The sequence below is a fragment of the Macaca fascicularis genome, chromosome 14, assembly GCF_037993035.2.
Source record: "Macaca fascicularis isolate 582-1 chromosome 14, T2T-MFA8v1.1".
NCBI classification, from domain to species: domain Eukaryota; kingdom Metazoa; phylum Chordata; class Mammalia; order Primates; family Cercopithecidae; genus Macaca; species Macaca fascicularis.
Genome location: NC_088388.1, coordinates 101,676,349 through 101,702,610, shown reverse-complemented (window position 1 = coordinate 101,702,610; position 26,262 = coordinate 101,676,349). Strand labels below are relative to the sequence as shown.

Below are 26,262 nucleotides of genomic sequence, written 5' to 3'. Positions count from 1 at the left end.
ATGAAAAAATGCTCATCATCACTGGCCATCAGAGAAATGCAAATCAAAACCACAATGAGATACCATCTCACACCAGTTAGAATGGTGATCATTAAAAAGTCAGGAAACAACAGGTGCTGGAGAGGATGTGGAGAAATAGGAACACTTTTACACTGTTGGTGGGATTGTAAACTAGTTCAACCATTATGGAAAACAGTATGGCGATTCCTCAAGGATCTAGAACTAGATGTACCATATGACCCAGCCATCCCATTACTGGGTATATACCCAAAGGATTATAAATCATGCTGCTATAAAGACACATGCACACGTATGTTTATTGCAGCACTATTCACAATAGCAAAGACTTGGAATCAACCCAAATGTCCATCAGTGACAGACTGGATTAAGAAAATGTGGCACATATACACCATGGAATACTATGCAGCCATAAAAAAGGATGAGTTTGTGTCCTTTGTAGGGACATGGATGCAGCTGGAAACCATCATTCTTAGCAAACTATCACAAGCACAGAAAACCAAACACCGCATGTTCTCACTCATAGGTGGGAACTGAACAATGAGATCACTTGGACTCGGGAAGGGGAACATCACACACCGGGGCCTATCATGGGGAGGGGGGAGGGATTGCATTGGGAGTTATACCTGATGTAAATGACGAGTTGATGAGTGCTGACGAGTTGATGGGTGCAGCACAGCAACATAGCACAAGTATACATATGTAACAAACCTGCACGTCATGCACATGTACCCTAGAACTTAAAGTATAATAATAATAAAAAATAAACAACAACAACAAAAAGAAATGTGGGGATTTTCATCCTGTGTCTGTGGTATATGTGCATCATCTGAGCCTATGGGTAGGAAGTTTCTGTACTCTTTGTTCCATCATGGATTTGTTGACTTCCTAAATGCTTATGGCTTGATTTTATCTTTATACCCTCAAAGTTAAGTGCTTAGCAAAGTTCTTAATACAATTTTTGACCCAGAAAATGGGAGATTGTCAGTTGAACTTGCTTCTGATGAGGTGATATATTGAGCATATGTCAACTGATAGAAAATAGGCATAGAAAATCACACAAATTACTACAGTTGGTCCCCACTTCCCTGGAGCTCAGTGTTTCCAGTTTCCTAAAAGAAGGGGTGTGTAAAAGAGTTATTGTATGTTTGAAATACAAATTTTAAGAAGTACAGCTTAACACTCAGCAAGTAGTAGATAGTAGTCTTTGTGAAAAAAAAAATAGTGTTGGAATAATCGAATATCCATATGCATGAAAAAAGAATGTTGACCCCTACCTCACACTATTCACAAAAATTAATAAAAATGGGCCACAGACCTCTAAATATAAGAAATAAAATTATAAAACTTGCAAAAAAAATTTTTTTTAATTCTGGGACTTTGGACTAAGCAAAGATTTCTTAGGTAGAACATAAAAACTATTGACCATTAAAAAATCAATGAATTAAACTTTAACATTTAAAACCTTTGCTTTCAAAAAACAATATTAAAAGAATAAAAAGTTGGCTGGGCACAGTGGCTCATGCCTGTAATCCCAGCACTTTGGGAGGTCAAGACAGGAGGATTGCATTAGGCCAGAAGTTCAAGACTAGCCTAGCCAACATAGCAAGACCCTATCGCTATATAAAATAAATAATTAAATAAATTTTTTTTTCCAGGCGTGGTGGCTCACACCTGTAATCCCAGCACTTTGGGAGGCTGAGTTGGGCAGATCACGAGGTCAGGAGATTGAGACCATCCTGGCTAACATGGTGAAACCCTGTCTCTACTAAAAATATGAAAATTAACTGGGCTTGGTGACGCGCACCTGTAGTCCCAGTGCTCGGGAGGCTGAGGCAGGAGAATCGCTTGAACCAGGGAGGTGGAGGTTGTAGTGAGCTGAGATTGTGCCACTGCATTCCAGCCTGGTGACAGAGTGAGACTCCATCTCAAAAAAAACAAAAAAAACAAAAACTGCTGGACTGAGCACAGTGGCTCACGCCTGTAATCCTAGCACTTTGGGAAGCTGAGGCAGGTGAATCACAAGGTCAGGAGTTCAAGACCAGCCTGGCCAAGATGGTGAAACCCTGTGTCTACTAACAATGCAAAAAATAATTAGCAAGGTGTGGTGGCGGGCACCTGTAATCCCAGCTACTTGGGAGGCTGAGGCAGGAGAATCACTTGAACCCAGGGGGCAGAGGTTGCAGTCAGCTGAGATCACACCACTGCACTACAGCCTGGGCAACAGAGTGAGACTCAGTCTAAAAAAAAAAAAAATTAAAAGGATCAAAAGTCAAGCTATACACTGGGGAAAAAATATTTTCAAAACATATATCTGATAAAGGACTTGTATCTTAAATATATAAAGAATTCTTACAACTCAAAAATAAGACAAACAGCTCATTCTTTTTTTTTTTTTTTTTTTTTTGAGACAGGGTCTCACTCTGTTGCCCAGGTTGGAGTGCAGTGGTGCAATCTCAGCTCACTGCAACCTCTGCCTCCTGGGCTCAAGCAATTCTCCCACCTCAGCCTCCTAAGTAGCTGGAATTACAGGAACACACCACCATGCCAGGTTAGTTTTTCTGTTTTTCACAGAGATGGCATTTCGCCATGTTGCCCAGGCTGGGAACTCCTGGACTCAAGTGATCCGCCCACCTCAGCCTCCAAAGTGCTGGGGTTACAAGCACGAGGCACCACCCCGTCATCCCCTCAATTTTTTTTAAAAAAAATTAATGACTGTTTATATTTTAAATTATTTATTTATTTATTTTTGAGAAAAAGTCTTGTTCTGTCGCCCAGGCTGGAGAGTAGTGGTGCGATCTTGGCTCACTGCAACCTTCACCTCCCAGGTTCAAGCGATTCTGCCGTCTCAGCCTCCCCAGTAGCTGGGATTACAGCACCTGCCACCGCGCCCAGCTAATTTTTGTATTTTTAGTAGAGACCAAGTTTCACCATGTTGGCCAGGCTGGTCTCGAACTCCTGACCTCAAGTGATGCACCCACCTTGGCCTCCCAAAGTGCTGGGATTACAGGCGTGAGCCACTGCGCCCCGCCTTATTTATTTATTTTGAGACACAGTCTCACTCTGCCTCCCAGGCTGGAGTGCAGTGGCGCCATCTCTGCTCACTGCAACCTCCACCTCCCAGGTTCAAGTGATTCTCATGCCTCAGCCTCCTGACCAGCTGGGATTACAGGTGTATACCACTACACCTAATTTTTGTATTTTTAGTGGAGATGGGGTTTTGCCATATTGGCCAGGCTGGTCTCAAACTCCTGACCTCAAGTGATCCACTCCTCTAGGCCTCCCAAAGTGCTGGGACCAAAGGCATGAGACACCGCACACAACCTCAAATTTTTTTTAATGCCCAAAATATTCACCATATGAGTAGTAAATAAGTACATGAAAAGATTTTTCTCTTTTTTTTTTTTTTTTTTTGGAGATGGAGTCTCTCTCTGTCGCCCAGGCTGGAATGCAGTGGTGCGATCTCAGCTCACTGCAACCTCTGCCTCCCAGGTTCAAGCAATTCTCCTGCCTCAGCCTTCCAAGTAGCTGGGACTACAGGTGCGTGCCACCACGCCCAGCTAATTTTTGTATTTTTAGTAGAGACAGAGTTTTCACTATGTTGGTCAAGATGGTCTCCATCTCTTGACCTTGTGATCCGCCCACCTCAGCCTCCCAAAGTGCTGGGATTACAGGTGTGAGCCACCGCACCCAGCAAGATTTTTCAATATCATTAGTCATTAGGTAAATGCTAAACCACAAGGAGATACTACTGAATACCCAGTAAAATGGTGACCATTCAATGGAGAAAGAAACATGCCCTGTTAACATATTCTCAATGTTTGCTTTCAAAGGTGTGTTGCTGTCACTCTTCCATTCACTGAAATAAATAGTCTATGATGCATTTTAAAATAAGTAAATAAATAAATAAGATGGTTAACATTTAAAAGCTGGCCAGGCGTGGTTGCTCATACCTGTAATTCCAGCACTTTGGGAGGCCGAGGTGGGTGGATTGCTTGAGGCTGGGAGTTGGAGACCAACCTGAGCAACATGGTGAAAAACCCGTGTCTACTGAAAACACAAAAAATTAGCCAGGCGTGGTGGCATGCACCTGTAATCCCAGCTACTTGGAAGGCTGGGGCAGAAGAATCGCTTGAACCCAGGAGGTGGATGTTGCAGTGAGCCGAGATCATGCCACTGCAAGTTTAACAAGTGAAAGAGAGAAAGAAAGCTCTCTGCCACAAAAAAGGGGTCCCAAAAAAGGCTTGCCATTTCCCAGTTGAATACAGAGACTTTTATAAGAAACCAGTGAGGGCTGGGTGTCTCATTTGCATAAGGAGCAAATTTCTGGTCACTCCACCCAGTCCTCCTAGTGCGCATGCGGGCCCTTAGTTTGAGTTACTCCATATTGGCTTTGTTTCCCTTACTGCGCATGTGTCAAAGGATGGAATTTTCCATTACAGATATGTCTGGGCAAGTCTCCTGTGTAGACTTTCTTACCTATGCGGCTGTGGGCATATCTTAGGCAAGGCCGCCTCCTTTTCAGTGCTTGCAGGCTGTTGTTTTGTTTGAAAGACATTAGTGGAGGATCTACCCTGACTGACTGCCTTACTGCTTTCTTCCTTCCTCACTCAGTTTGGCAATTTATTATAAAATTAAACCCAGACTTACCATGTGACCCAACGATCCTACTCTAAATGTTTACCCAAGAAGAATGAAAACCTGCCCAAATAAGTATTTGCACATAAATGTTCATGAAAGTTTTATTTATGATAGCTCAAATCTAGAAACAACCCAAATATCTATCGATTGACGAATGGACAAACTGGAATGTCCATACTCAGCAACAAAAAGGAAGAAATGACTGACACATGAAACAATATGGATGAATCCCAAAAGCAATATGGAAAGTGAATGAAACCAGACACAAAAGACTTCATGATATATGATTCCATTTATACGAAAAATTAGAGGAGACAAAACTATTGCAACAGAAAGCAGGTCACTGATTGCCAGAGGTAGCAAGTGGCAGGAGGGATTGACTACAAACGATCATGAGTAAACTTTCTGGGGTGATAGAAATGTTCTGTATCATGACTGTTGCAGTGGTGACACTATTGTATGTACATTAAGGCTGTGCAGATAAAATTAGTGAATTGTATATGTTAACTCTACTTCAATAAAGTGGATTTTTAAAAGTAGTGTGACTTACTACTTAACATGTAGTAGATTCTCAAATGTTGGTCAAGCTTGTTTTCTTTCCTTGTACCTATTCTTGTTCTGTAGCACAAATACCTGTGATACTACACTTAGGAGAGCACCAGAAATTGCACTCATGTTTGCTTATGGGCAGTTACTTTTTCCGGGATATATATTCTTAAAAACTGACTTGTAGGAGAGGACAAGATACAACTATAAAAATAATCCTATTTCAAATTCAGTGGAAAATCTAAAAACACAGTTTTCAAAGCATATGTTGAATATTAGAATTATATTAATGATTTATAACTCAAAAGTAAGGTGATATCACTCATCCTTTGAGATTTAAATAAACTTGACATCCAAAATCATATGGGGATTCTAATGCTCCTCATCAAACAATTAGGGGAAAAAATCTTATCAACATCCTTTGGCAAACCCACCTCCAAAATCATCTCCCCACAGTGACCTCCCCACAGATCCCAATCTTCTGCTGTTCTGTCTGACCCCTCCCTTCTCTGACCTCTGTGAGGAACTCAAGTTCCTGTTTCTTCATCTTTCTTTTTAAATGTAAACTAGTTATGTAAACATGTTTATCGTCTCCTTTAGACGTATCATGACAGCCTCCCATTCCTTGGAAAAACAGTTTATCAAGGTTATCTTTTCTCCCTGGAGGCTGAGTAAGAGTATGAGCTTTCAACCCAGATTAGTTAGGCTCATTGAGCACTTCCTCTACTTATTCGCTATGGAACCTGGGGCAAGTTCCTTCTCTGGGCCACAGTTTCTCTATTTGTTAAATGAGAATGCTAACAGATCCAAGCTCATAGCCTGAACAATTGGCAACTGGTCACATGTGGCACTTACAATAAGTACTTGATGTAGTTAATGTGCGGTAAATGTGAGCCATCATTATTATAATTATATATGTTATGCAATTTATTCTTAAGTAAAAACAATTGGAAAAACTAGAAATTAAGCTCAGAGTTTCTCAAAACTGAAATAAAATATGGGTCAGTTCTCTCTGTCCTATATCATACACTTACAGAAACAGATTAGCTGGAAAAACAAACACAATTGACACTTGCCTTATCCCTTCTGGTTCTCTCAAGAGCCTGCGATTAGGTCTCAAAAGAAAGAAACAGCTTTGAAAACAAGCATGAACAAGACAGTGCTAGCAATAGATATTCATTTTGGAAATTTGGAAAGCTGAGGTGGAAAAGAAATGAATTCACACACAAAGAATGTATTTGAATCTCTTCTTGCCTGAGGACAAAGAGAGAAACTCATTACAGTCTTCATATTATTTATCATGGGTGGATTCTCCTAAAGAAAAAGGAATCAAAATGTGGGATTTGGTGACCTGAAAATATGTCATAGGCTTTACCTGAAATGAATCATTTTTCCCAGAAAATAACAAGATTTTTGTTGTTGTTGTTGTTCTTGAAGTTATTTGAAACACATGACATATTTTCAAGTTGAAATTCAGTGCTTTGTTTGTGTTTGAGTATAAAGAATCTCAAAGAGGAAGCTCAGTAGCCAAAACATATCTTTAACATGCTTAAATTGGTCACCAAATCCTACATTTTAATTCCTTTTTCTTTTCAATTTAAAAAAGAGAGCTTTATTTCTCATAATGGATTGCAGTTTTCAGGGTGGCTGTTCTGACAGGCTGGGAGGTGTAGCCTCCAGCCAGAAGCTGGAGACAGGCACTTTCTTAAATTTTAAGTCTATATTCACTCACCACCCAGAAATCTATCCCAAGTCATACAGGAAATCAAAATCCAACTTTATCAATACAAATCAGTCCTAATTTGATCTCTAGGAGTTATCGAGAAAATGTGAACAAGATAATCAACAATGAATTTAAGACTTTCTTAAAGTGAAAAGTTTCCGACACAGAGAAATGTTCTGTTTGACTACAAACAGAGAAATGTTTGTAGTATTTATTGCTTAATTGACCAATATGGTTTGGCTGTGTCCCCACCTAAACCTCATCTCGAATTGTAATCAGAATCATAAGGCCCACATGTCGACGGAGGGACTTGGTGGGAGGTGACTGGATCAAGCGGGCACTTTTCCCCATGTTATTCTCACGATAGTGAGTGAGTTCTTACGAGGTCTGATGGTTTTATAAGTGGTGGTTTCCCCTCCTCTTCCTCTCTCCTGCCACCTTGTAAAGACGGTGCCTGCTTTCCATTCCTCCATGATTGTAAGTTTCCTGAGGCCTCCCCAGCCCTGCAGAATTGTGATTCAATTAAACCTTCTTTGTTTATAAATTACCCAGTCTTGGGTGGTATCTTTATAGCAGTGTGAAAATGGACTAATACAATCATAAAGCAACATTTGGTTTTAATCTTGAGATTAATAAATTATTTTTGCTCAGTTTTTCTGGATTATAGTGTCCAATTTTATTAGCAATAAATAGTGAAAACATTCATTTTCAAGGTTATTTGATTTTTTTTCATTTTTTTGGATGAATTGAGTTCAGAATTTTGGATTTTCTGAACTATTTTTAGGAACTTAGAAACAAAAAGAATAAAGTAGGAAGCGTTTCAGCTGCACAAATGTATAAAAATGAAATGAAGAATAGCTGAGTCTAAAACCCCTCAGGAAATAAGATAGCAGGGTTTCAAAGAATTCACATATAAAAATGTATCATAAAATACAAGGTTCTTAAAATGAATGTGATCTCAGAAGTCTTGGTGGGTTAAAAAAATATGTATCTCAAGATGGATTTCAGTTAAGATATCAACCCTGTCACATTTCACATAAGACCTGCTTTTGTAGTAAATTGTTAGTCTCATTCATTCAATAGATATTTATTCAATGTCTGCTATAAGTCTGACTCACTGTTGAGGCATATTTGTTTATCCAAAGAATATCTATTGATTGCCTACTATGTTTTAGGCACTGTTATAGGAGCGATGGACATAGTGAACAAAATGGCAAAGCCCGAGCCTTTGTGGATCTTACATTCTAGTCAAGGTAGAGAAATCAAAAATAAACAAAAAGTTATAAATATGTCAAGGACGATAAATGCTCTGAGGGAAAATCAATCAGACTGTGCCAGTGCTGGGCCTGTTTGCCTGAAATTCATTCCTTGCCCTTCCAAGGCTGGGAACAGGGTGGTGGGTGCTGGCCCCTGAGGTAGAGTGCAAGCCTCAGCATCAGTTCCTTCATCCAGAAGGAAGCTGAAGGGAGACAGGAGGACAGGAGGAGGGAGGCACCAGGGCAGGAGGAAGGGAGACGCTAGATGTAGCTCTGTCTCCCTCTCTTGGCAGCATCTGCAGTGGGGCTGCGTCTCTTCAGTGCTACTGCTTCCACCACAACCACTGTGGCCAGGTGATATGGATGCCTTTGTCCTTCCCTCCTAGGGGATTGTAGGCATGAGCCACTCTGCCTGGTTCTAGAAAGATTTAAGCAGAAACAATATTATTTGACTTGTATTTCAGAAAAATCACTCTGACTGCTCTGAGGACAGTAAACCATAGGAGAAAAAAAGTAGGAACTGGAGATCTGTTAGGAGGCTACTGTAACAATCCAGACAGCAGATGACGGTAGTAGCAAGTAAGAAATAGTCTGAGGTTATATTTTGAAGGTAGAGATGACAAGATTTACTAACAGATTGTATGTGTGATGTGATATCAAGAGAAGAGTCAGATATAACCCAGCTTTTTTTTCTGAACAAGTAGAAGAATGGAGCGTGTGTTCACTGCAGTGATGAAGCATGGGGAAGGAACAACTTTGAAAAGGAATTCAAGATATCCAATAGGCAGCTGCATAGATAAGTCTAAAGTATACAGAAGAGTCTAAACATAGCGATATAAATTTGGGAGTTGTCATTATGTAGAAATACAGGATTGGATTAGGTCATTTAGGTGGTGACCTAGATAGAGACGAGAAAATTGAGAACTGACCCCCAATCATTAATTAACAGATTAAAGATCAATTTTGTTGTACATTTTCCTAATCCCCACAGCAACTCCGTTTATGCATATGGGCATATTCTTCCTGTTGGGTGTTCATTCTCCATGCTATGTGTCACTGAGCTCACTATTTCACTCTGCATGACTTACCAGGACTCTTAATCCTTCTAGTGGATTTTCCAAACCAGAGCATGCGCATATCTTGCAGGATGAGGGATAGGGGGTGGGAAGGAATTAGCCCCTAACTTTTCACATGTTAAATAAGTAGAGGCCAGGCATAGCAACTCATGCCTGCAATCCCAGCACTTTGGTAGGCCAAGGCAGGTGGGTCACATGAGGCCAGGAGTTTGAGACCAGCCTGGCCAACATGGTGAAACCCTGTCTCTACCAAAAATACAAAAAAATAGCTGGGCATGGTGGTGGGTGCCTGCAATCCCAGCTACTTGGAAGGCTGAGGCATGAGAATTGCTTGAACCCGGGAGGTAGAGGTTGCAGTGAGCCGAGATGGTGCCATTGCACTCCAGCCTGGGTGACAGAGCAAGACCCTGTCTCAATAAAAAATTTTTTTAAAAAGTAGAACATTCAAAAGCATATGAAATCATTCATGACATTAATGTAGGTCATGGTTGTATTTAGAAAATATACAAAAAGATCATACATTTTTTGTTAATGTAGAAATATTTACAAAATGAGCAAACTTTGATCCTGCCATCTTGAGAAAGATCTGTTGTATACAATGTAGGAGAATGCTGCCTTACCTTCTTCTAAATGGTCTTTGAGCTGAGTTTCTTGGGGGCCTTGTGGGCTACTGAGACTTTATTTTAATGAGTATTATAAACATTACTGACATTTTTTCTTTTTTCTGTAAGAATAGGACTTGTTTTAAGAAACAACAAAAAGAATCGATTCAAAACTTTTATATTAGAGAAAGTATTTCTTCCAAAAACTCACTTGACCATTTTCCACCTCACTCATTGCATTCAAATTAGGAAAACATCCTACTTTGCAGACTTCACCCCGGTGACAAGAACAACGTATTTCAGAGTGACATGCCTCCTCTGTGACAAACACTCAAGTGAAAAATGAGTTTGTTTATTGTTAAGTCCTTCTCTTTACCGTGAAAGACAGTTTATCTTCAAGTTAGTTCTATAAATAATCATCATAATAATAACTATTTACTAAACACAGCATGCTATAGTTACTTTGTGCTATCTCATTTATGCTAATGACCATTCTATAAGGGGTGGGCATTGTTGCCATTTAACAAATGGAGAAATGATGCTTACAGATTATTTGTTGCCCAAGGTCACACGATAAATGTTATAATTCAAATTCTGTCTTATATTTTTATATTTTCATCTTCTCATGGAATGTGAAAGTTTTGATACTCTATCATGCCCCATACTCACCACCAACACTCAAAATTAAACAAAACAAAAAGGCTTTCTACACATTTGTCTGCTCACCTATAAGAACCTGATCCTCCTGTTCACCCCCAAACTTGCAGCAGCACCCAGCAGGCTCAATTGCAATGTGTTTCCTGGTTCTTCTGCAACATGTTTTACCAAAGTTCTAATTTCATGGTTACTGTGGTTTATTTTCTCAATAAAGAAAGAAGAAGGAACACAGTTTATTCCCCATTAAGCAATCCAACAACACACCAAATGACACCCAATGATAACGCAGGTTATGCTGGACCTCATGCTGCCTGCATCAGTTCATGAAGACAGTCCTACAGAATGCAGCTGTCAGAGACTCTGGGGAACTCTCCACCCTCTTGGCCTGGGATTCCCTTATTTCACAGTAATAAAAATGACTAAAAATGTTGGCTTGCAAGTTATTTTGCATAGAGTTACGTAAGTAAAGAATGCCAAAAGTGACAATTTAAAGTTTCTATTTCACTGGCTGGGTGCAGTGGCTCACGCCTGTAATGCCAGCACTTAGGGAGGCCGAGGCAGGCGGATCACTTAAGGCCAGAGTTTGAGACCAGCCTGGTCCACATGGCAAAATGCCATTTCTAATATAAATACAAAACTTAGTCTGGTATAGTGGCACGTGTCTGTGGTATCAGCTACTTGGGAGGCTGAGGCATGAGAATCCCTTGAACTCAGGAGGCAGAGGCTACAGTGAGCCAAGATTACACCATTATACTCCAGCCTAGGTGACTCCACCTCAAAATGAAGCGAGACTCCATCTCAAAAATGAAATTTTTTTTAAAAAAAGTTCCTATTTCACTAATTGTTTTCAGATCCATGAACTTATTTGGTTCTCAAGATAATCCTTCAAGATAAGAAAAAAAATACCAGGGGTGATAAATTCATTTTATAGAAAAGAAAACTAAGATATACAATTAGCTGAGGAAAAAGATGCAATTCATATTTAGATACCCTGGCTACTGGTCCTGTATTCTTTTCTACATAACAGTCTTTGCCTTTTCAACTTATATTTTTATTGTTGAAGATTATGTGTTTTCATCCTTATGACCCCCTTCTTAAATGATGGGAGCAAGTCTTCAGCATCTTGACATTCAGTAAAGTATTTAATACCAACAAGGACTAAAAGAATATATGTGAGATTGAGACAAAAAAATCTCACCATCATACTTCCATGATCTTGTTCAAGCTTTCATGTCCCCTGCATTTATTCCATGAGACCCAAACCTAAAGCACCAGTGGTAATTTGGAGAATATTAAAATCCAACTTATTGTCTTACACAATCCAAAGAAGAGGAACATTGAGTAAATTTAAAATTTCACAAAGATGTAACAGCCAGTCACTCCAAAGAATATAGGACACTGGAAGCAGGTCTTCATGGGAGCAGACGTTCACACAATCACAGAGCTGCAGCTTCCTCAGGATATCATATATACACAGTCAGTTTGATGAGCCTGAATGCCCAACACAGTTTCCTTTCAGTGTCCTATGGTGGCTGCAGCCCAGTGCTGACTGGCACACAGCTGGCTGGGCCAGTTCTGAAGCTCGCCTGGAGGGACTGCCTTCCTCTCCCCCAAGCTGGGCCTTTCTCCTACTGGCTAACCTGGTCCCCAACATTTAGGCAGAGCCCTTGATTGCAGGTGTTGACCCAGGGCTGGGTTGGACTTGAATTTGGACTGCTGGGCCCTCCTTTTCTTATTCCATATTTCAGTGCTTCATGGCTTTCTCATCACTCTGGTAGTAACTTCCTCTTAGCTCTTTCTTGCATTCCCCTGAGGGAATTGAAAGGATCACCGACCGATGATATAGTTTGGATATTTGTCCCCACCCAAATCTCATGTTGAATTGTAATCCCCAGGGCTTGAGGTGGGGCCTGGTGGGAAGTGTTTGGATCATGGGGGCAGATCCTCATAGTTTGATGTTGTCTTCATGATAGTGAGTTAGTGCAAGATCTGGTTGTTTAAAAGTGTGTGGCACCTCCCCCAGCCACCCTCCTCCCACTCTCTCTCTCTTGCTCCTGCTCTGGCCATGTGACGTCCCTGCTCCCCCTTCACCTTCTGCCATGCTTGTAAGCTTCCTGAGGCCTCCCTAGAAACTGAGCAGATGCCAGCACTATGTTTCCTGTAAAGCCTGCAGAACCGTGAGCCAATTAAACCTCATTTCTTTATAAAAAGTACCCTGTCTCACGTATCTTTGTAGCAACGCAAAAACAGCCTAATATAACTGATATTGACGTTGCAACACTGGCTTGATTCCTCCCAGCTTTCCTCTACTGCTGGAACTCTGAAACCTACCCCTCTTTGGAGGAAGATGTGATAACTGAGCTATTCTAGTGGAACTCCGGTGAATCTACAAAGAATAATCATTCATATCTTTTAATGTCTATGTGGAAGGGACCATCTTTTCTCCTGGAAAACATAAAATGCATTTAACAATGTCTTCCTTAGAGCAATAATTCTCTATTCTGGATGCAAAGTTAGAATCACACGGGAGGTTTTTTAAATGACCAATAACTGGGCTCCTCCACCCTAGACCAATGAAACCTGAATCTCAGAAGGGTGGGGCCTGACATTCTGCATTTCTAACAAGTTCCCAGGGGGTGTTGCTTCATAGACTTTCTTTAAGTAGCAAAAACTTTCTAGAATGCTAGTTCACATATGTCAGCATGTATCAAAATTACCTGGAGGTCTTGGGCCCCACCCCTAGATTTTCTGATTCAGTCGGTCTTCGGCAGGCCTGAGCATCTGCACTTCTAAGAAGTTCCCAGGTTATATTGATGTTGCCTATTTTGAAAACCACTATAGTTCACACTATCCCTGCCCCATCCCTACCCTAGCATTTTTGTCCTTCTAGCAACACTGTGGCTACAAGGGTCAAGACCTGAGAGCATAGAGAGCAGGACCAAGGCAGACAGGTGGAGAGCCCCTAATCCTTTGAGTGTTCTTGGGTCTGATTCCCTAAATTTAACTTCAGGATTTGGTGAAGGCCACCAGCTATGACCCATGCAGTCTCCTCTATCTAAAAGTCCCCATTGTGTGCCACATGTTTATCAAACAGAAGCCAACCTCACATTCACTCAAGCTTCCTCAGAAGCAGTCACTCAGTTCCTAAAGAAAACAGTCCCCTCCCTTGGCTGGGCCAAGGGTTTGGAACACTGGAATGAGAGGTTACTGCCAGTTGTGAAACATCTTTCCCAGAAAAGACCAACACCCACCTGGCATCTGAGGCTTTAGGAATCTGTTTGAACCATATGGACTTTCATTAAATCAATTTTGGAAACTACTTGGAAAGAGAATTTGCTCACAAGAATCATCTAAGGACAGAAACAGCATTTTTCTTTTTTTTTTTTCTTTTCTTTTCTTTTTTTTTTTTTTTTTTTTTTTGAGACTGAGTCGCACCCTGTTGCCCAGGCTGGAGTCCAATGACATGATATCAGCTCACTGCAACCTCCACCTCCCAGGTTCAAGCAATCCTTCTGCCTCAACCTCCTGAGTAGCTGGGATTACAGGCACATGCCACCATGCCCTGCTAATTTTTGTATTTTTAGTAGAGACGGGGTTTCACCATGTAGGTCAGGGTGGTCTTGAATCATGATGCCTGACATGACTATGTAGCTGGTCAGGGGAATGGGAAGTACCTGTTTGTAAGATAATTCCTTATTTATTCTTCTTGCCCAAGGAAAGCTGCCATTAATTACTTCTCTGTTTTCATCCTTGGGCTCTGAGTGAAAGGAGGAGAGGAAAAAATAAATATAATTCCACTGTTTATGAAAAACCCAGAGAAGTAAGAGTAACAAGCCAACTGCCAGCTCTACCTGGGCTTAGCTTGGAGTGGGCAGTTACAAAAGAGGGTGAGTCTATCCAGGAAAGTTTAAAAGAAAAAAAAAAATTTCTAGAGCTTGATAGCAACAAGTCAGTTTCCACAAATCTCCACAGGGTTATTAGACGAAAACATCAGGTTTGGTCAGTGAGAAAATATTCAAACCAATGATCAGGAAGAAATACAAACAGATCCCAGAACCAGACATTCTGTGATTACTTCCTCTTAAACACAGACCTAGATTAGCTCTCTCTTAATCTCTCATAAAATTAATCCTTAGCTGAGTGGACCCAGAAAGCCAAGTATAGTCTTCATAATTTTATGTATTTAAATCTTCGAATCTTTAGCATGATTTAAAATTCTCTGTGCACGACATAGTGAAAACCTTCATGAGCTGAAAAGGTGCTCTTTCATCCATCCTATGGGGTCTGACTATTGTTTAATGAAGGAAAAACCACAAACCTATACGATCCATTTTAATGTTTTGCTAGTTTTAATGTGCATATGAATCACGGGGAATCTCAGTAAAATGCAGATTCTAATTCAAAATGGCCTTGAGTAGGACCTAAGATTCTGCATTTCCAATAAGCTCCCAGGTGAGCCCATGCTTGAGGTTCTCAAACAACACCTTGAGTAAAAAGGATCTGTTCCACCTAAACTGGTGTTTTAGATTACAACCCTTAAAGTGACAAGATAAAACACAAGAGAATTTTTTGTAACATTTTTTTTCTTTTTACATAAGTCACAAACCCAGGAATCACAATGGAAAAATAGACAAATTTGACCAAATGAAAACTTAAATTTCTACATGTCAGGAAATACTATAGGAATTAAAGGACAAGATGGCAGATAGAAGGCAGGACTAGCTTGCAGCTCCCACTGGGACAGACAGAGCAGCATGTGGAAACTTATATCGTGAACTTTTGCTCCAAGAACTACAGCAGGAACATACTAAGAAAGCCGAGAGAATCCACAGACGTTTTGAAGGGACTGGATCACCACTGCAGGCTCCCTGAGATGCCAAAAAACTATGAGTCCGCTTGCTTTTTCAGCAAGGAGGCTCGTGTTCTGGGGCAAGTTCTCAGCCCTGGTCACCGGCTGCCTGGAAATAGACTCAGTGCTGCTGTGGGGCATGGTGGGAGCGAGATTGGTCTTTAGGACTTCCAGCTGCATGGGAGTGGGGTGAGGCCTGTAACTGCCAGCTTTCCCCCACTTCCCAGATGACCTGTATGACTCAGCAGATGCAGCCATAATCTCCTTGGGAACATAACTCCATTGCCTAGGGACCACACCCCCAACCTCCACAGCAGCTGCAGCAAGCCCTGCCCAAGGAGAGCCTAAGTTCAGATGCATCTTACCCTGCCCCCACCTGGTGGTCTTTCTCTACCTTCCCTGGTAGCTGAAGACAAAGGCCATAATCTCTTGGGAACTCTAGGGTCCTGCCCACCAACTGAGAAACCTGAATACTTAACTAGGTGTCCCTAGGGCAAGTTTGCATCCTCCCTATAGTACTGCAACTGATGCACTCTTGAAAGCACCACCTCCTGACTGGAGGCCAACCAATACAAAACTAGCACACTAAACAAAAATAGAACCAAGGACCCTCCCAGAGTCCACTTCACTCCCTTGCTACCTCTACTGGAGCAGGTGCTGGTATCCAGGGCTGAAAGGCCTGAAGACAGTTCATATCACTGGACTCTTTGCAGACACTCCACAGCACCAGCCCAGAGCCTAGTAGCTCTGCTGGATCACTAGACCCAGAAGACCGCAAACAATCACTACAGTTCAGCTCTCAAGAAGCCTTATTCCCAGGGGAAGGGGAAGAACACCATATCAAAGGAGCACTCCATGGGACAAAAGAATCTGAACAGTAACCCTTGAGTCCCAGATCTTTTATCTCACATAGTCTACCCAAATGAGAATAGACTAGAAAAACAATTCTGGTAATATGACAAAACAAGGTTCTTTAACACCCCCAAAAGATCACACCAGCTCAGCAGCAATGGATCCAAATCAAGATGAAATCTCTGAATTGCCAGAAAAAGAATTCAGAAGGTCAATTATTAAGCTAATCAAGGAGGCACCAGAGAAAAGTGAAGTTCAACTTAAAGAAATCAAAAACATTACACAGGATATGAAAGAAAAAATCTTCAGTGAAATAGATAGCATAAATAAAAAACAATCACAACTTCTGGAAATCAAGGACAAGCTTAGAGAAATGTAAGATGTATTGGAATGTCTCAGCAACAGAATCTAACAAGCTGAAGAAAGAACTTCAGAGCTCAAAGACAAGGCCTTTGAATTAACCCAATGCTTCAAAGACAGATTAAAAATAATTTTAAAAAATGAACAAAGCCTCTGAGAAGTTTGGGACTATGTTAAATGCCCAAACCTAAGAAAAATTGGTGTTCCCAAGGAAGAAGAGAAATCTAAAAGTTTGGAAAACATATTTGAGGGTATAATCAAGGAAAACTTCCCCAGTCTTGCTAGAGATCTAGACATCCAAATACAAGAAGCTCAAAGAACACCTGGGACATTTATCACAAAAATATCATTGCCTAGGCACATAGTCATCAGGTTATTTAAAGTGAAGACAAAGAAAAGAATCCTAAGAGCTCTGAGGCAAAAGCATCAGGTAACCTATAAAGGAAAACCTATCAGATTAACAGCAGATTTCTCAGCAGAAATCCTACAAGCTAGAAGGGATTGAGGTCCTATTGTTAGCCTCCTTAAACAAAACAATTATCGGCCAACAATTCTGTATCTGGTGAAACTAAGTTTTATAAATGAAAGATACAGTCTTTTCCAGACAAACAAATGCTGAGAGAATTCGCCACTACTAAGCTAGCACTATAAGAACTGCTAAAAGGAGCTCAAATCTTGAAACAGATCCTTGAAATATGCCAATACAGAACCTCCTTAAAGCATAAATTTTACAGGATCTGTATATCAATAACACAATGAAAAAACACAAGGTATTCAGGCAACAAATAGCATGATGAATAAAATAGTACCTCACATCTGAATACTAACGTTGAATATAAATGACCTAAATTCTCTACTTAAAAGATAGCAAATGGCAGAGTGGATAAGAATTCACCAACCAAGTTTCTGCTGTCTTCAGGAGACTCAATTAACACATAAGGACTCACATAAACTTAAGGTAAAGGGGTGGAAAAAGATATTCCATGCAAATGGACACTGAAAGTGAGCAGAAGTAGCGATGCTTATATATGACAAAACAAACTTTAAAGCAACAGCAGTTCAAAAACACAAAGAGAGATATTATATAATGATAAAAGAACTAGTCTAACAGAAAACTATCACAATCCTAAACATATGTAACACTGCAGCTCTCAAATTTATAAAACAATTACTACTAGACCTAAGAAGTGAGACAGATGACAGCACAATAATATTCCACTGACAGCACTAGACAGGTCATCAAGACAGAAGGTCAACAAAGAAACAGTGGACTTAAACTACAGCCTGAGCTGTACCTTGGCCCCTTTTAGACATGCTTAGAGCCACTGGTATGCAGGGCACCAAGTCCCTAGGCTGCATACAGCAGGGGGCCCTGGACCCTGCCCACAAAACCATTTTTTCCTCCTAGGTCTCCAAGCCTGTGATGAGAGGGGCTGCTACAAAGGTCTCTGGCATGCCCTGGAGACATTTTCCCCATTGTTTTGGTAATTAACATTTGACTCCTCATTACTTATCCAAGTTTCTGCAGCCAGCTTGAATTTCTCCTCTGAAAATGGGTTTTTCTTTCCTATTTCATTGTCAGGCTGCAAAGTTTCTGAACTTTCATGCTCTGTTTCCCTTTTAAAACTGAATGCTTTTAACAGCACCCGAGTCACCTCTTGAATGCTTTACTGCTTAGAAATTTCTTCCACCAGATACCCTAAATCATCTCTCTCAGGTTCAAAGTTCTACAAATCTCTAGGTCAGGGGCAAAATGCTACCACTGTCTTTGCTAAAACATAGCAAGAGTCACATTTACTCTAGTTTCCAACAATTTCCTCATCTCCATGTGAGACCACCTCAGCCTGGATTTCATTGGCTATAACATTATCAACATTTTGGTCAAAGCCACTCAACAAGTCTCTAGGAAGTTCCAAACTTTCCCACATTTTCCTGCCTTCTCCTGAGCCCTCCAAACTGTTCCAACTTCTGCTTGTTACCCAGTTCCAAAGTCACTTCCACATTTTCAGGTATCTTTACAACAGCACTCCACTCTACCGGTACAAATATACTGTATTAGTCCATTTTCATGCTGCTGATAAAGGCATACCCAAGACTGGGTAATTTACAAAGAAAATAAGGGTCAATGAACTTACAGTTCCATGTGGCTTGGGAGGTCTCACAATCATGGTAGAAGGTATGTCTTACACGGCAGCAGGCAAGAGAGAATGAGAGCCAAGAGGAAGTTGAAACCTCTCATAAAACGATCAGATCCTGTGAGACTTATTCACTGCCATGAGAACAGTATGGGGGAAACTGCCCCCATAATTCAATTATCTCCCACTGGGTCCCTCCCACAACTTGTGGGAATTATGGGAGCTACAATTCAAGATGTGATTTGGATGGGGACACAGCCAAACCATATCAACAAGGATGCCCACTATCACTGCTTCTATTCTACATAGTACTGGAAGTCCTAGCCAGAGCAATTAGACAAGAGAAAGAAATAATGGGCATCCAGATCAGTAAATACTGGCTCCTCCTTCTCTTCCATTATAATTGTGAGCTTCCCCAGTCACGTGGAACTGTAAGTCCAATTAAACCTCTTCCTTTTGTAAATTGCCCAATCTTGGGTATATCTTTATCAGCAGCATGAAAACAGACTAATACAGATGTGGAGAAAAGAGAACACTTATACACTGTGAGAATGTAAATTAATACAACATTTATGGAAAACAGTATGGAAGTTTCTCAAAGAACTAAAAATAGAACTGCCATTCAATCCAACAATACCACTACTGGGTATATATACCCAAAGGGAAGGAAATCATCATATCAAAAAGATACCTGCACAACTGCCACACTGCTGGGCATGTACCCTCAGCCCCACAACCACCCTGTTGATGTGCACTCACCCATGGCTGCCCCACCATCCTGTTGGTGCTCACTCACCTATGATGCCCCCACTGCAGTGCACTCTTCCATTATCCCCTGCCACCCTGCTAGAGTGCTTTTATGGCAGCCCCTGTTTGAAAGTTGCTTCTAGCAAATTGGGAACACCTTGGCCCCTCAAGAGTAGCAGGCGCTTGACCTTGAGGGGCCAGAAAACAAAGCTGCAGACCTGGTCCCAGCACCCCATAGTTGGAGCACGAAGCCCAGGAGTGCTGAGCTGAGCCCTGGCGCCCTAAAAGCATCCAGAAATGAAGCCAATCAACTACACCCAAATGATACCACAGTCAAACTTTTCAGGACATCAAAAAATATAAAAGCAAAAAGTCCCATTCAAAGGATAACAATTTCAAAGATTAAAGGAACATCAGCCCACACAGATGAAAAAGAACTGACACAAGAATTCTGGCAACTCTAAAAGTCAGGATGTCTTCTTACCCTTAGACAACCATACTAGCTCCCCAGCAATAGTTCTTACCAGATTGAAGTGGCTAAAATGACAGACATAAAATTTAGAATCTGGATGACAAAGAAGCTCAAAAAGTTACAGGAGAAGATTGAAACCCAATCAAGAAAACTGGTAAAACAATCCAAGAGTTGAAAGATGACATGTCAATTTTAACAAAGCATCAAACTAAACTTCTAGAAATGAAAAATTCACTACAGGAATTTCATAGTGAAATCAGAAGCATTAATAACAGAATAGACAAAGCTGAGGGAAGAGTCTCAGAGCTCAAAGACTGCTCCTTCAAACCAACACAGGCAGACAAAAAATTTTTTAAAAATTTAAACATGAACAAAACCTCTGAGAAATATGGGATTATGTAAAAAGACCAAACCTACAACTCAATGGCATTCCTGAAAGAGTTGGAGAGACAGGAAGCAGCTTGGAAAACATATTTGAGGATGTTGTCCACAATAATTTCCCCAATCTTGCTAGGAAGGTCAACATGCAAATTCAGAAAATTCATGGAACCCCTGCAAGATACACTAGACCATGAACAACCATTCCCAAGACACATATTCATCAGGTTCTCCAAGGTCAACATGGAAAAAAAAATCTTAAAGGCAGCTAGAAAGAAAGGGTAAGTCAGGTACAAAGGGAACACTGTCACACTAACAGCAGGGCTTTCAGCAGAGACCTCAGAGACCTTACAAGCCAAAATAGAGTAGGGACCTGTATTCAGTATCCTTAAGAAAAAAAAAATTCTAGGCTGGATGTTGTAGCTTGTGGCTATAATTCCAGCACATTGAGAGGCCAAGGCAGGAAGATCACTTGAGCCCAGAAATTTTGGACTAGCCTGGGCAACTAGGTGAGACCCACATCTCTACAAAAAATAGAAAATTAGCCAGGTGTGGTGGCATGTAGCTGTAGTCCCAGCTACTCAGGATGCTGAGGTGGGAGGATCACTTGAGCCCAGCATGTTGAGGCCACAGTGATCTGAGATCACACCACTGCACTTCAGCCTGAACAACAGAGAAGATTATGTCTTAAAAAAAGAAAAGAAATTCCAACCAAGAATTTCCTATCCAGCCAAACCAAGCTTCATAAGTAATGGAGAAATAAAGTCCTTTTCAGACAGACAAATGCCAAGGGAATTCATTACCACTAGACTTGTCTTATGAAAAATCCTGAAGAGGGTGCTATACATGGAAATGAAAGACTGAAGCCTACCACCACAAAAACGCACTTAAGGTACACTGCCCACTCACGCTATAAAGCAACTATTCAATCGTGTCTACAGAACAACCAGCTAGCAACACAGTGACAGGATTAAAATCCTTACATATCGATATTGACATTGAATGTAAAGGTCAATTAATAGTGCCAACATATTCACAGTATCGATATGTGTGAAGGTAAAGGTGCAAACATTTCACTTAAAAGGCACAGAGTGGCAAGTTGGATAAAGAAACAAGACCCGAGTGTTTGCTGTCAAGAGACCAATCTCATCTGCATTGGCGCCCAGAGGCTCAGAGTGAAAGGGTGGAAAATGATCTATCAAGAAAATAGAAAACAAAAAAGAGCAAGTGTTGCCATACTTATTTCAGACAAAACAGACTTTAAACCAACAATGATCAGAAAGGACAAAGAAGGGCATTATGAAATGATAAAGGATTCAATTCAACAAGAAGAATTAGCTGTCCTAAATATATATGCACCCAACACTGGGACACCCAGATTCATAAAACAAGTTCTTAAAGACTATGAAGAGACTTAGATAACCACACAATAACAGCAGGAGACTTCAACACCCCACTGACAGTGTTGGACAGATCGTCAAGGCAGAAAACTAACAAAGATATTTGGGACCTAAACTTGACACTTGACCAAATAGACCTAACAGGCAGCTATAGAACATTCCACCCAACAACAGAATATACATTCTTCTCATCTACACATGGCACATACTCTAAGATATAGAACACTCCAACTAACAACAACAGAATATACATTCTTCTCATCTGCACATGGCGTATACTCTAAGATTGACAACATGCTCAGCCATAAAGCAATTCTCAAAACAAATTCAAAACAACCAAAATCATACTAACCATGTTCTTAGACCTCAGTGCAATAAAAATAGAAATTAATACTAAGAAGATCACTCAAAGCCATACAATCACAGGGAAATTAAACAACCTGCTCCTGAATGACTTTTGGATAAACAAAATGAAACTAAGGCAGAAATCAATAAATTTTTTAAACTACTGAGAACAAAGATACAACATATTGGAATCTCTGGGACACAGCCAAGAAGTATTAAGAGGAAAGTTTATAGCACTAAATGCCTACATCAAGAAGTTAGAAAGCTATCAAATGAACAACCTAATATCACACCTAAAGAAACTAGAAAAAGAAAAGAAATGCAACCCTAAAGTTTGCAGAAAAAAATAACCAAAATCAGAGCTGGAGTGGACAAAATTGAGATATGAAAATTCACACAAAAACTCAACGAAACCAAAAGTTGGTTTTTTGAAAGAATAAACAAGATTGATAGACCACTAGCTAGATTAATAAAAAGAGAGAGAGAGAGAAGGCCCAAATAAACACAATGAGAAATGACAAAGGTGACATTACCACTGACCCCACAGAAACACAAAAAGCCCTCAAGGACTATTATGAACACCTCTATGCACACACACTAGAAAACTTAGAAGAAATGGATAAATTCCTAGAAACATACAACCTGCCAAGACCAAACCAGGAAAAAGTTGAAATCCTGAATAGACCAATAAAAAATTCTGAAATTGAATTAGTAATAAAAAACCTACAAACCAGAAAAAGTCCTCGACCACATGAATTCATAGCCAAATTCTATCAGCCGTACAAAGAAGAGCTGGTACCAATCCTACTAAAAATATTTCAAAAAATTGAGGAGGGATTCCTCCCTAACTCATTCTGAGGCCAATATCATTCTGATACCAAAACCTGGCAGAGACACAATGAAAAAGAAAACTTCAGATCAAAATCCCTGATGAACATAGATGCAAAAATCTTCAACAAAATACTAGTAGACTAATACAAAATACTAAAAAACTGAAAGCTAATTCACCACAATAAAGCAGGCTTTATTCCTATGATGGAAGATTGGTTCAACATACAAAACCAAAATTCATCATCTTTCATGTAAAAACCCTCAACAGACTAGGCATTGAAGGAATATACCTCAAAATAATGAGAGTCATCTATGACAAACCCGCAGCCAACATCATACTAAACATGCAAAAGTTGGAAGCGTTCCCCTCGAGAACCAGAACAAGACAAGGATGCCCACTCTCACCACTCCTATACAACATAGCCAGAGCAATCAGGCAAGAGAAAGAAATAAAAGATACGCAAATAGAAAGAGAGAAAGTCAAACTATCTCTCTTCACAGACAATACGATTCTATGTCTAGAAAACTCCATAGTCTCTCTGTAAAGGCTCCTAGAACTAATAAACAACTTCAGCAAAGTTTCAGCATACAAATCAATGTACAAAAATCAACAGCATTTCTACACACTGATAACGTCCAAGCTGGCAACCAAATCAAGAATGCAATCCCATTCATGATATCCACAAAGAGAAGAAAATAACTAAGAACACAGCTAACCAGAGAGGTAAACAAACTATACAAAAACAATTACAAAACACTGCTGACAAAAGTCACAGGTGACACGAGCATATGGAAAAATATTCCATGCTCATGGATAGGAAGAATCAATATTGTTAAAATGGCCATACTATCCAAAGCAATTTACAGATTCACTGCTATTCCTATCAAACTAGCAATGTCATTTTTTCGCAGAATTAGAAAAAACTATTGCAAAATTTATATGAAACCAAAAAAGAGCCCAAATAACCAAAGCAATCCTAAACCAAAATAGCAAAGCTGGAGGCATCATACTACCCGACTTCAAACTGTACTACAAGGCTATCGTAACAAAAACAGCATGTACTGTTGCAAAAATAGAAACAGACCAATGGAACAGATTAGAGAACCCAGAAATAAAGCCATACACCTACAGCCATCTGATCTTTGACAAAGTCAATAATAACAAGCAATGAAGAAAGGACTCTCTATTCAATCAGTGTTGGGATAACTGGCTAGCCATATACAGAAAATTGAAACTGTGCCCCTTCATTTCACTATATACAAATGTCAACTCAGAAAAGATTACACACTTAAATGAAATACATAAAATCATAAAAAAATTCAAAAGAAAACCTAGGAAATACCACTCTGGACATCAGCATTAGCAAAGATTTTATGACAAAGTCCTCAAATGCAATTGTAAAAAAAGAAAAAAAAGAAAAAGAAACAAAAACAAACAAACAGAAACTGACAAGGACAAGTGGGAGCTAATTAAACTAAAGAGTTTCTGCACAGAAAAAGAAAGTATCAACAATAAACAGACAACGTACAAAATGGGAGAAAATATTCATAAAGTATGCACCTGACAACAGACTAATATGCAGAATCTACAAGGAACTGAAATCAACAAGTAAAATACAAACAACCCCACTAAAAAGTGGTCAAAGGATATCAAGTGACACCTTTCAAGAGAAGACATAATCTCAGCCCACAAGCACATGAAACAATGCTCAGCATCACTAAGCATTACAGAAATGCAAATCAAAACCACAATGGATACTAGCTCACATCAGTCAGAATGGCTATTATGAAAAAGTAAAAAAATAACAAATATTAGTGAGGTCGTCTAGAATAGGGAATGCCGATACACTGCTGAGGGAATGTAAATTAGTTCAGCCACTGTGAAAAGCTGTGGAAAGTTTAAAGATTTATCAAAGAACTTAAAACAGAACTACCATTTTACCTAGCAATCCCATTAGTGCATATATACCCAAAGGAATATAACTCACTCAACCAAAAAGACATGTATGTTCATCACGGTAATATTCACAATAACAAAGATATGGAATCAACTAGATGCTCATCAATGATGGAATGGATAAATAAAATGTGATATATATATATATGAATACTATGCAGCCATTAAAAAACCAAAATGATGTCCTTTGCAGAAACATGAATGCAGCTGGAGGCCATTATATTCAATGAATAAATGCAGGAACAGAAAATCAAATAACATATGTTCTAACTTATAAGTGGGAGCTAACCACTGAGTACACATGGACACAAAAATAGGAACAACATGCATTGTGGCCTACTTGAGGGGAGAGGTTAAGAGAAGAGTGAGTGCCACAAAACCACCTATTGAGTACCATGCTCACTATTTAGAAGACAAAATGATCTGTTCACCGAACTTCAGAGACATGCAATTTACCCGTATAACAAAGCTGTACATGTACCCCCTGAACCTAAAGTAAAAGTTGGAAAAAAAAAGATACCTGCACATGTATGTTTATCACAGCACTAGTCACAATAGCAAAGATATGGAATCAACTTAAGTGTCAACAGAGAAATGGATAACAACAGAGAATTGGATAAAAGAAATATGGTATCTATGTACCATGAAATGCTTCTCATCCATGGAAAAGAATAAAATCATGTCTTTTGCAAAAACATAGATGGAACAGGATGACATTATCCTAAGTAAAATAACTCAAAAACAGGAAGTCAAATACTAGTATGTTCTCACTTATAAGTAGAAGCTAAACAATGGGTACACAGGGACACACAGACTGTAAGAATTGACATTGGACACGACAAGAGGTAGGAGGGTGGGAGGGGCATGAGGGATGGAAAATTACCTGTTGGGTACAGTGTTCACTATTTGGGTGATAGGTACATTAAAAGCCCAGACTTCACTGCTACACAATACAGGCATGTAAGAAACCTGCACTTGTACCCCTTAAATATATTTTTAATTAAAAATTTTTTTAAGTCACAGACTTACGATTCCATTTATATATTCTTTACATGAAAAAATGATAGATACAGAAGACAGATTAGCCAGTGCCAGGGTTTAAGGATAGTGGGAGGCTGGGGGACAGGTGTAACTATAAAAGAGCAGCACAAAGGAGATCTTCGTGGTGATGGACTAGTTGTGGCTACTGATTGCAATGGTGTTTCCATGAATCTACACATATGATACGATGACAGAGAATATACACATATTGTACCAATTGCCTAGTTTAGATATTGTACTATGATTATGTAAGATGTAATTATTGGGGAAAACTGGGTGAAAGATACATGAGTCACCTCTGTATTATCTTTGCAACTTCATGTGAATCTATAATCATTTTTAAATTAAAAGTTTTAAAAAAGCAGCCCTACATTTA

General features: G+C 39.8%; 1 long non-coding RNA gene across 2 annotated transcripts in view; it reads right to left on the bottom strand.

Annotated features, from left to right (window-relative positions):
• The window catches only part of LOC102139033 (uncharacterized), a 270,410-nt gene that overhangs the window by 33,082 nt on the left and 211,066 nt on the right, over positions 1-26,262 (bottom strand). The gene's annotated exons all lie outside the window — the stretch shown is intronic.